Below are 12063 nucleotides of genomic sequence, written 5' to 3' on the forward strand. Positions count from 1 at the left end.
AGCTTCCTGCTCTGAATCAGGGCCTATGGGTCTCATTCAGACCCGCTCGCGAGTGCAGGAAGCTCGCAAGCGGGTCGCTGGTACCCAAATGTGCATGCGCACGACGGAGGGAGCTCCGTCGTGCGCATGCGCGAGACCCAGATAGCGACAGCCAAGCTGTCGCTCCGCGTCTCGCACCAAAGGGGGCATGCTGTCGATGGTGATTGACAGCACGTCCCCTTTGGTGGGCGTGCCAGGGGCGTGGCTGCCAGACTGAGGCGTTCCCATGGGAACGCCTACCGTCTGGGTCCGGCCCCACTGACATCACTAGTGATGATAGTGGGAGTGATTTTGGCTCTGATAGAGCCAAAATCACTCCAGGGCTTGCGGCAGTGAGATCCTACCGCAGGGTCTCGTCGCAAGCCCGATGGTCGCGATGGTCTTGACCATCGCGACCATCATCATGGACGCTCGCATAAGCTGTGGGTGGTAACCCACAGCTATGCGAGCATCCAAAAGGCCGCTCCAAATTTAAATAGGACGGCCCTGATTCAGAGCGTCCGGCTCTGAATCAGGGCCTATGTCCTACATGTTATAAATAGAGAATAATAATAATAATTACTACAGGGTCATCCTTGCTAAGGAGTAGAAAGATCTCTTTTTCTCAGAAATTAATGTACACATTCAGGGCCTGATTCAGAGCCGCTCGTAAGCGGCCGCTCGTTCGCTCTGAGCGATGTTCGCACAACTGCGCATGCGTATGGGTTGTAATACGCATGCGCGAACCAGTCATTGCGGTCGGAAATCGTGTGCTCGCAAAATAGCGAATGCCTGCTATTTTGAGTGACAGGAAGAGGCGTTTGTGGGTGGTAACAGGGGAAGGTGCTTGAAAACGGGGAGTGGAGATCCGAACGCAGGCGTGCCACACGGTCAAAACGGGCGTTTTAAGGGTGTGCATAATTAACAAAGCAGCGTCATTGACCACGTCACTTGGTTGTCTTTTAGCCTGAACTGCTCGCATGATTGCGGTAGGAAAATCCTACCACAAGCACTGCGAGCAGTTCATACGCCTTTCGATGTACTCGATTAATCTAATAAATAGCAGAGATGATGTAGGATGCGAGCGGCCAGGGGGCGTTTTTTTAAAAATAGCGAGCGCATGTTTCGTTCGCTCGTTCAGACATAGAGGCGTCAACAGACCGCAAAGAGCGAGCGCTCTATTTAAATATCCGGCCCCTTTTTCTGAATGAGCGAGCACAAATAGCGTCCGGCTCTGAATCAGGCCCCCAGATTCCCAGGAGATTTTTTTTCCCCAATCCAAAGAGTTCTCAAATTCATGTCCAAAGTATGGGTGAAGGGAACCTGGAAAAAAGATGCTATTTCTTTGTACAGGTATGAGTCTCCTTTATGCTTTCCTCTCCTGGCTGAGTTGCTCAGAGTTAAGGCCCAGTAAAAGTGGATCATGCAGGCCCCCTTCCTTCCTTGACCCTCCCAAGGACTGTTGGGTGCAAAGGTGTTGTCACACATCGCAATGTTAGGCTTAGCTACCTAACGCTGTGATGCCGCTTTGCTGCCATTGTGAACCTGGTGGGTCACCACCAGGAGCTGGCTGGCAACTTTCAGCCTGGGGAGCAAGCAAGTGGCCCTGGTGTTGTTAACCCCGACTAGAGGTTGCACGTAAAACACAATAGCCCTCATAGGAAAAAAAAAAAAATACATTGAGGTAGATTTATTTTAGCGGCACTTAACGTGCCGCTATAACGTTTCCTGTTTCGCCTCTTTACCGAGGCGAAGCAGGAAGCACTACTGATAAGATGTATGAACTTCTCATCGGCCGAAGAGGGGGAGCATTAACTCCCCCCTCCGGCTATACCCGCTAGAGACCACAGCGCATTAGCCTAGTGCCGTTGCGCTGTGTGTCAGTCCCGGCCGGCTCCACTGAGCATGCGTGGGATCTTGCAAGTATCACAAGATCCCCGCTCGCAGCATGGAGCCGGCAGCCACCGCTGCAGGGACAGCGCTGTCCATGCTGTGGGGATAGGGCAGCGCCAGGCTGTTGCTGATGATAGCGATAGCTACAGCAGGCCAAACCGTCAGGCGATATGACCGTTCATACATGGCCCAGGCTATCGGTGCTGCTATCTTGTAGATAGCAACACCGATAATGATAGGGGCGCATAGCATGTCAATTGCCGCCAAACCCCCAATCATACATCGGGTAGAAGCGGTATCAGCGCACATAACGTGCGCTGATACCACTTCTGAGCTTCTTACATCTCCCCCATTGGGGCAGTTGTATGAGGGCTCTTAAAAGTGATAAAGTGCAGAGTGATAAATGACCAGCCACTCAGCTCCCAACTGTCATGTTACAGGCTGTGTTTGAAAAACGACAGTTGGGAGCTGAGTGGCTGGTCATTTATCACTCTGCACTTTATCACTTCCCAGAGCTTCATACATCTGCCCCAATGCCCCCTACAGTAAAAACAAATCAAACGCAATGGCCCTCACAGGAGAAAGGATAAAACACATATTCATTGCCCATGCCGCCCTACAAAAGTGTGACCTGACCTGTCAGATTCACACAGCAAAATAACTAGTTGCCTCCACTTCAACTTGCAAGCGCTGAAGAGTGGAATAGAGAGAGGAGCATTCAGTCTCCCCCTTGCGCTCAGCCACTGGCAGCACTGGCACACAGCAGCGTCAGTGACTAAGTCACTGCAGATCACAATGCAAGGTACTAAGCCCTGAAGAGAGTTAAAGTGAATTAAGATAAAGTACCAACCAATCAGCTACTGTCACTTTTCAAACACAGCCTGTAAAATGACAGGAGCTGATTGGCTGGTACTTTATCTCCATCCACTTTATCTCTCTATTAGGCTTAGTACACAGACCCCTTAGTGTCGGTCTACAAAGCATATATATACACTGAATATTCACAGTGGCATCCCTCCCCGCGTTGTCACCTGGTGTGGGGAGGGATTTTGTGCGCGCGGCATGGCCTCACGGGAGGGGGCGTGGTCTCACTGCCCGGACCCCATTGTCCCATGCTTTTTACCAGGGGATCCGAGCGGGAGGTGCGGGAGGTGCGGACTGCCCTGTCCTGTGTGCAGTGCTGGCTCCCTCACAGTGTCAGGAGCCGAGTGCTGCACTTAATACTACAGTACAGCACCCAGCTCCTGTCACTGAGTGAGAGTCTGCAACTTGGTGTCGACCCTCGGCGGATGACACCAGGGTGCAGCTCGCACCCCCCTTGTGATGCCACTGTATATACACACACTAGATTTAATGTCCGGCGTTGCCTGGCTTTCTTTTTAATTTTTTTAAACTCTCTCTCTTTCTTCTCTCTCTTCCCCCCACGTTTCTCCTCTCCACTTTTCCCTTCTCATTCCATCTTTCACTTCCCGCTCTGTCTCTTCTCCATATCTCTCTTCTCCCTCCTCTATTTCTTTTTCTACAATCCCATTTTGGTCTTTATCCCCTCTTCACGTTACGACACACACACAGTTGTGCCCCTTATACACAATGCCCCCAGTAGTGCCCTTTATGCAGGGTACTGGTAGTATAGTAATAATTGATACAGACAAATATAACCAAGAAATAATGATACAGTTGGGGGATAAGAATACATACAACTTGTTAAAAGGTAATCCGACAGAACGTATTGAAAAGAATTTCGTAAGTTGGTCTCAAAATATGAGGAAAGGGGTATACTTACAAAACAAGAGAGAGAATTTCTCATGAAAGATCACCCAGTTCTTCCGAGGAGATATATATATATATATATATATATATATATATATATATATATATGAAAAACAAAAGGTGAAAGACAAGCGCCTCATAGCGTATTATATTAACCACAAAGTGCACACACCATACGTATTTAGTATGCGTACCACAAAAATGCTCATCCAGTAGCTCATACAAGATCTTTTTTTCTTGAGTCTTTAGACTAGTTCTCTTACTCCCCACAAAAATGCTCATCCAGTAGCTCATACAAGATCTTTGTTTCTTGAGTCTTTAGACTAGTTCTCTTACTCCCGACTCTCTCACTTCAGGTTGTTCGCCTGTGTCTCCGGATGCATCGCCCGCTGCCCAGCACCCACAGACAGGATCACAGCTGCAGCCCTGGTGCCAGATTAATGTCACTCCAGTGTGACAGAGTGACAGTAATCTGGCACCAGGGCTGCAGCTGTGATCCTGTCTGTGGGTGCTGGGCAGCGGGCGATGCATCCTGAGACACAGGCGAACAACCTGAAGTGAGAGAGTCGGGAGTAAGAGAACTAGTCTAAAGACTCAAGAAACAAAGATCTTGTATGAGCTACTGGATGAGCATTTTTGTGGGGAGTAAGAGAACTAGTCTAAAGACTCAAGAAACAAAGTTCTTGTATGAGCTACTGGATGAGCATTTTTGTGGTACGCATACTAAATACGTATGGTGTGTGCACTTTGTGGTTATTATAATACGCTATGAGGCGCTTGTCTTTCACCTTTTGTTTTTCATAAATCTTTGGGACCCATACAACGAGGATCCACTTGGGAAGACTAAAGCTGCCACTGGGACACCAGAATCATAGCAGAACTATTTTTTGAACTACCTTTAGCTTAACAGAAACGTCTTATTGGTTGAGCGCTGGGATTGGTATAATTTTATCATATATATATATATATATTAGGGGTGTGCACCGGCCACTTTTCGTGTTTTGTGTTTTGGTTTTGGATCTAGATCTTTCTTCGTGTTTTGGATCTGGATTGGTTTTGCCAAAACCACCCTTCCGTGTTTTGGGTTCTGTGTTTTGGGTTCTGGGTTTTGTGTTTTGGATCTGTATTTTTTTTTTAAAAAGCATAAAAACAGCTAAAATCACAGAATTTGTTGGTTTCTCTGCTCCTATGCTATTATTAACCTCAATAACCTTAATTTCCACTCATTTCCAGTCTATTCTGAACACCTCACACCTCACAATAGTGTTTTCATGTCCAAAAGGTTGCACCGAGGTAGCTGGATGACTATGCTAAGCGACACGAGTGGGCGGCACAAACACGTGACCCATCTAGGAGTGACACTGCAGTGGCAGACAGGATGGCAGTTAGAAAAACTAGGCCCCAAACTGTACATAATGCAAAGAAAAAAAAGAAGTGCAAGATGGAATTGTCCTTGGGCCCTCCCACCCACCCTTATGTTGTATAGACAGGACATGCACACTTTAACAAATCAATCATTTCAGCGCCAGGGTCTGCCACACAACTGTGGCTGAAATGATTGGTTCGTTTGGGCCCCCACAAAACAAGCTGGCAATTAATGTGTCCCTGCACAAACTGGCTCTACGGAGGCAAGATGTCATCCTCATCCTCCTCATCCACCGATTCCTCACCCTCTTCAGTGTGTACATCCTCATCCTCACAAAGTATTAACCTGTCCCCACTTGAATCCACCACCACAGGTCCCTCTGTACCTTCTGGAGGCTGGTCTCCCTGGAAGAGCTGATAATTCATTTTGATGAACATCATCTTCTCCACATTCTGTGGAAGCAACCTCCTACGCCTTTCGCTGACAAGGTTCCCGGCTGCACTAAACACTCTTTCGGAGTACACACTGGAGGGGGGGCAACTCAGGTAAAATAGAGCCAGCTTGTACAGGGGCCTCCAAATTGCCTCTTTTTCCTGCCAGTACAGGTATGGACTGTCTGACATGCCTACTTGGATGCTGTCACCGATGTAATCCTCCACCATTCTGTCAATGGTGACAGTATCATATGCAGTGACAGTAGACATGTCAGAAATTGTTGCCAGGTCCTTCAGTCCGGACCAGATGTCCAAACTTGGTCCTGCCTGCCCTGCATCACCGCCAGCGGGTTGCTTAGGATACCTAAGTTTTTTCCTGGCAGCCCCAGTTGCGGGAGAAAATGAAGAAGGAGCCGTTGACGTGTCACGTTCCGCTTCAGCTGACAGTGTGTTCACCAGCAGGTCTTTGCACCTCTGCAGGCTTGTGTCGGCCGGAAAGAGAGACACCACATAGGCTTTAAACCTAGGATCAAGCACGGTGGCCAAAATGTAGTGGTCTGATTTCAACAGATTGACCACCCTGGAATCCTGGCAAAGCGAATGAAGGGCTTCATCCACAAGTCCCACATGCCGAGCGGAATCGCTCCATCTTAGCTCCTCCTTCACTTTCTCCAGCTGCTTCTGCAAAAGCCTGATGAGGGGAATGACCTGACTCAAGCTGGCTGTGTCTGAACTGACTTCACGTGTGGCAAGTTCGAAGGGCTGGAGAACCTTGCACAACACGGAAATCATTCTCCACTGCGCTTGAGTCAGGTGCATACCCCCTCCTTTGCCTATGTCATAGGTGGATGTATAGGCTTGTATGGCCTTTTGCTGCTCCTCCATCCTCTGAAGCATATAGAGGGTTGAGTTCCACCGCGTCACAACCTCTTGCTTCAGGTGATGGCGGGGCAGGTTCAAGAGTGTTTGCTGGCGCTCCAGTCTTCGGCACGCAGTCGCTGAATGGCGAAAGTGGCCAGAAATTTTTCGGGCCACCCAAAGCGTCTCCTGCACGCCCCTGTCGCTTTTCAGAAAATTCTGCACCACCAAGTTTATTGTGTGAGCAAAACATGGGACGTGCTGGAATTTGCCCAGATGTAATGCCCGCACAATATTGGTGGCGTTGTCAGATATCACAAATCCCCAGGAGAGTCTAAGTGGGGTAAGCCACTGGGCGATGATTTCCCTCAGTTTCTCTAAGAGGTTGTCGGCGGTGTGCCTCTTACTGAAACCGGTGATACACAGCGTAGCCTGCCTTGTAACGAGCTGGCGTTTCTGAGATGCTGCTACTGGTGACGCTGCTGCTGTTGCTGCGTAAGGTGATACATCTACCCAGTGGGCTGTCACAGTCATATAGTCCTTAGTCTGCCCTGTTCCACTTGTCCACATGTCCGTGGTTAAGTGGACATTGTGTACAACGGCATTTTTCAGGACACTGAGGACTTTTTTTCTGACGTTTCTGTACAGTCTCGGTATCGCCTGCCTAGTGAAGTGGAATCTAGACGGGATTTGGAACCGGGGACACACTACCTCCATCAATTGTCTAAATCCCACTGCACTAATGGCGGATACCGGACGCACGTCTAACACCATCATAGCAGTCAAGGCCTCAGTTATACGTTTTGCTTCAGGATGACTGCTGTCGTACTTCATCCTCCTCGCTAAGGACTGTTGGAGGGTCAATTGTTTAGTAAAAGTAGTGGTGTTCCTACTTCCTCTCTGGGATGATGAACGACTCCCAGCAGCAGCAACAGCAGCAGCGGCAGCAGTAGGCGTAGCAATGCAGGATCCTCCAGAGGAATCCCGGATAGGAGAGTCAGTCATGCCAGTGACATGGCCTGCAGGACTACTTCCGATCCTGACTAAGGAGGAAATTGACGAGGAGGGAGTTGACGGTGTGGTTTGCAGGTGCTTGGATACAACAGGACAACAGGATTTAGGTGTCCCTGGACTGCTTACGGTCTTAGCCAAAGTTTCTGAACTTGACAGTAACTTTTTATGAACGCGCTGCAGGTGCCGTATAAGGGAGGATGTTCCTAGGTGGTTGACGTCCCTACCCCTACTTATTTCACCTTTACATATGGTACATATGGCAAGACAGTTGTTGTCCGGATTTGGATAGAAATATTGCCAGACCAAAGAGGTGGAATGTTTGGTCTTCTGCCCAGGCATGACCGTGATGGGCTTTTTCATCCCACGGACAACAACTGTCTCCCCCGGAGCCTGATTTAAACAAACCACATCACCATCAGAATCCTCCTCGCCAACTTCCTCCTCAGCGCCAGCTACACCAGTATCCTCATCCTGTTGTACTTCAACAGTGACATCTTCAATTTGCATATCAGCAAGTGGACTGTGGGTGCTCCTTTCAGCACTTGCAGGGGGCGTGCAAATGGTGGAAAGAGCCACCTCTTCCCGTCCAGTGCTGGGAAGGTCAGGCATCGCAACCACCACCACACTTGGACTCTCCTTGGGGATTTGTGATATCTTCTTAGAAAGCACAGTTCTTCGCTGTGCTTTTGCCAGCTTAACTCTTTTGATTTTTTTAGTGGGAGGAGGGCTTCCATCGTCATGTGAAGCTGAACCACTAGTCATGAACATACTAGGGATCGACCTTAGCCGTTCCTTGCCACTCCGTGTCGTAAATGGCATATTGGCAAGTTTACGTTTCTCTTCAGCTGATTTAAATGTCTTTTTCAAGGTCATTTTCCTGAACTTTGCCATTTGGGATTGTATGTGCCCTCTACTATGACATTGGGCATCGGCCTTGGCAGACGACGTTGATGGCATGTTATCGTCTATGTCATGACTAGTGGCAGCAGCTTCAGCACTAGGAGGAAGTGGTTCTTGATCTTTCTCTATTTTATTTTTATCGGAGAAAGTTTGGTCCTCCATTTATGTTATATCGATTTGATATATACGTGCGGCTAAAAACAGAAAATAATTTTTTTTTTGGTTTGGACTGGAGTGTACTTTGGGGGTTACAGCACCCTTTAACGGTCAAGCCAGCTGGCCCTTATGACACAGGCGCACTCTTGGCACTACTTTGTTGATGCACGTGCGGCTACTGCGCACACAATTCACAAACACAGAAAATAATTTTTTTTTTGGTTTGGACTGGAGTGTACTTTGGGGGTTACAGCACCCTTTAATTGTCAAGCCAGCCGGCCCTTTACTTATGACACAGGCGCACGCTTGGCACTACTTTGTTGATGCACGTGCGGCTACTGCGCACACAATTCACAAACACAGAAAATAATTATTTTTTTTTGGTTTGGACTGGAGTGTACTCTCGGGGGTTACAGCACCCTTAACGGTCAAGCCAGCCGGCCCTTTACTTATGACACAGGCGCACGCTTGGCACTACTTTGTTGATGCACGTGCGGCTACTGCGCACACAATTCACAAACACAGAAAATAATTTTTTTTTGGTTTGGACTGGAGTGTACTTTCGGGGGTTACAGCACCCTTTAACGGTCAAGCCAGCCGGCCCTTTACTTATGACACAGGCGCACGCTTGGCACTACTTTGTTGATGCACGTGCGGCTACTGCGCACACAATTCACAAACACAGAAAATTATTTTTTTTTTGGTTTGGACTGGAGTGTACTTTGGGGGTTACAGCACCCTTTAATTGTCAAGCCAGCCGGCCCTTTACTTATGACACAGGCGCACGCTTGGCACTACTTTGTTGATGCACGTGCGGCTACTGCGCACACAATTCACAAACACAGAAAATAATTTTTTTTTTGGTTTGGACTGGAGTGTACTTTGGGGGTTACAGCACCCTTTAATTGTCAAGCCAGCCGGCCCTTTACTTATGACACAGGCGCACGCTTGGCACTACTTTGTTGATGCACGTGCGGCTACTGCGCACACAATTCACAAACACAGAAAATAATTTTTTTTTTTTGGTTTGGACTGGAGTGTACTCTCGGGGGTTACAGCACCCTTAACGGTCAAGCCAGCCGGCCCTTTACTTATGACACAGGCGCACGCTTGGCACTACTTTGTTGATGCACGTGCGGCTACTGCGCACACAATTCACAAACACAGAAAATAATTTTTTTTTGGTTTGGACTGGAGTGTACTTTCGGGGGTTACAGCACCCTTTAACGGTCAAGCCAGCCGGCCCTTTACTTATGACACAGGCGCACGCTTGGCACTACTTTGTTGATGCACGTGCGGCTACTGCGCACACAATTCACAAACACAGAAAATAATTTTTTTTTGGTTTGGACTGGAGTGTACTTTCGGGGGTTACAGCACCCTTTAACGGTCAAGCCAGCCGGCCCTTTACTTATGACACAGGCGCACGCTTGGCACTACTTTGTTGATGCACGTGCGGCTACTGCGCACACAATTCACAAACACAGAAAATAATTTTTTTTTTGGTTTGGACTGGAGTGTACTTTGGGGGTTACAGCACCCTTTAATTGTCAAGCCAGCCGGCCCTTTACTTATGACACAGGCGCACGCTTGGCACTACTTTGTTGATGCACGTGCGGCTACTGCGCACACAATTCACAAACACAGAAAATAATTTTTTTTTTGGTTTGGACTGGAGTGTACTTTCGGGGGTTACAGCACCCTTAACGGTCAAGCCAGCCGGCCCTTTACTTATGACACAGGTGCACGCTTGGCACTACTTTGTTGATGCACGTGCGGCTACTGCGCACACAATTCACAAACACAGAAAATAATTTTTTTTTTGGTTTGGACTGGAGTGTACTTTCGGGGGTTACAGCACCCTTAACGGTCAAGCCAGCCGGCCCTTTACTTATGACACAGGCGCACGCTTGGCACTACTTTGTTGATGCACGTGCAGCTACTGCGCACACAATTCACAAACACAGAAAATAATTTTTTTTTGGTTTGGACTGGAGTGTACTTTCGGGGGTTACAGCACCCTTTAACGGTCAAGCCAGCCGGCCCTTTACTTATGACACAGGCGCACGCTTGGCACTACTTTGTTGATGCACGTGCGGCTACTGCGCGCACAATTCACAAACACAGAAAATATATAATTTTTTTAGCACTTGGGGGGAGCACCCCTGATGGACAGAGCACCCCCTGGACAACACTACAGCACTCCTTTAGGACTGGGACACTGCACAGGACTTTGGAGTGGACACAGCCCCTATGGAGAACTGACTGCACAACACAGTCCAGCCAGCCCCTATGGACTTTGAAGTAGTGGACACAGCCCCTATTAACAACAGCAGCACAGCACAACACAGCCAGCCCCTATGGACTTTGAAGTAGTGGACAACAGCAGCACTACACTACACTACACTACACTACACAGCCCTAACTCCCACCCTCGCTCTTCACTGTCCACAGCCGAGTGAGAAAATGGCGCCGACGCGGGTACCTTATATTGGATCCAAAACCCGCGAGACTCGGAAGGCGGGATGATGACGTTTTGCCTCGATTTCAGATCCGAGTCAGGCGGGAAAAGTCGAGCCTGACTCGGGTCGGACTCGGATCGGGGGGGCTCGGGGGGGTTCGGATTTCAGAAATCCGAACCCGCTCACCCCTAATATATATATATATATATATATTATATATATATATATATATATATATTATATATATATATATATATACACTCCAAAAAAATACATAAAAATCAAGTTAACCCTCCGGGTAGACCCATAATCGCTGCAATAGAGCACACTATATTGACGTTCATTTACAGCCTGAAGTCATCAAAACAAAATCTTATATCAAAGATACTATTAGATTCATTAGGATCCTGAATAGTTTATCTATAATTGATCAGTGCTTTCTAGTCACAACGGACGTCACTGCTCTATATACCATAATAGACCATAAATTAGGCATTAATGCGGTGGAACATGCACTAAGAAAAAACATTGAAATCATAGACGAGGAAAAACTAAATTTCATCAAAGAATAATTAGAATGTATATCGACTAATAACTATTTTTGGTTCAATGGTCAATACAATATCCAGAAGAAAGGCACCACAATAGTTAGTCGAGTCGCACCGACATACGCAAATTTGTTCATGGCCTGGTGGGAGGATCTATTAATATGGAGCAATAACCCATTTTTTGAGAAAATAACAGTTTGGATTAGATTTATAGATGATGTAATTTTTATATGGAATGGGGAGGAGGATCTTAAGAGTTTTTGTAATAGCCTTAATGACAATGATTTTAATATTAGTCTGACTTTTAATATCCATCAGAAGGAAGTTAACGTTTTAGATTTCATTATTTATATAACTGAAAATGGCATTGCTACTAAAAATTACAATAAGCCAACGGACAGTAATTCATATGAGTATGAATAGTCATCACCACCCTGTTAGAGACTGAGGCCCTCATTTTAGGCGCTCGCAAAAAGCGAGTGCTCGTTCTGAATGAGGGCGGCCGCTTCTATTTTTAAGCACGGCCTCCTGGTCGCTAGCTAAGCTGTGGGTTACCACCCACAGCTTTAGCAACCGACCAGGTTGATGGTCGTGATGATCAAGACCATTGCGATCATCGGGGCTTGCGACGAGACCCTAAGCTC

The sequence above is a fragment of the Taudactylus pleione genome, unplaced genomic scaffold (genome assembly GCF_031769625.1).
Source record: "Taudactylus pleione unplaced genomic scaffold, aTauple2 ptg000016l, whole genome shotgun sequence".
Classification (NCBI taxonomy): domain Eukaryota; kingdom Metazoa; phylum Chordata; class Amphibia; order Anura; family Myobatrachidae; genus Taudactylus; species Taudactylus pleione.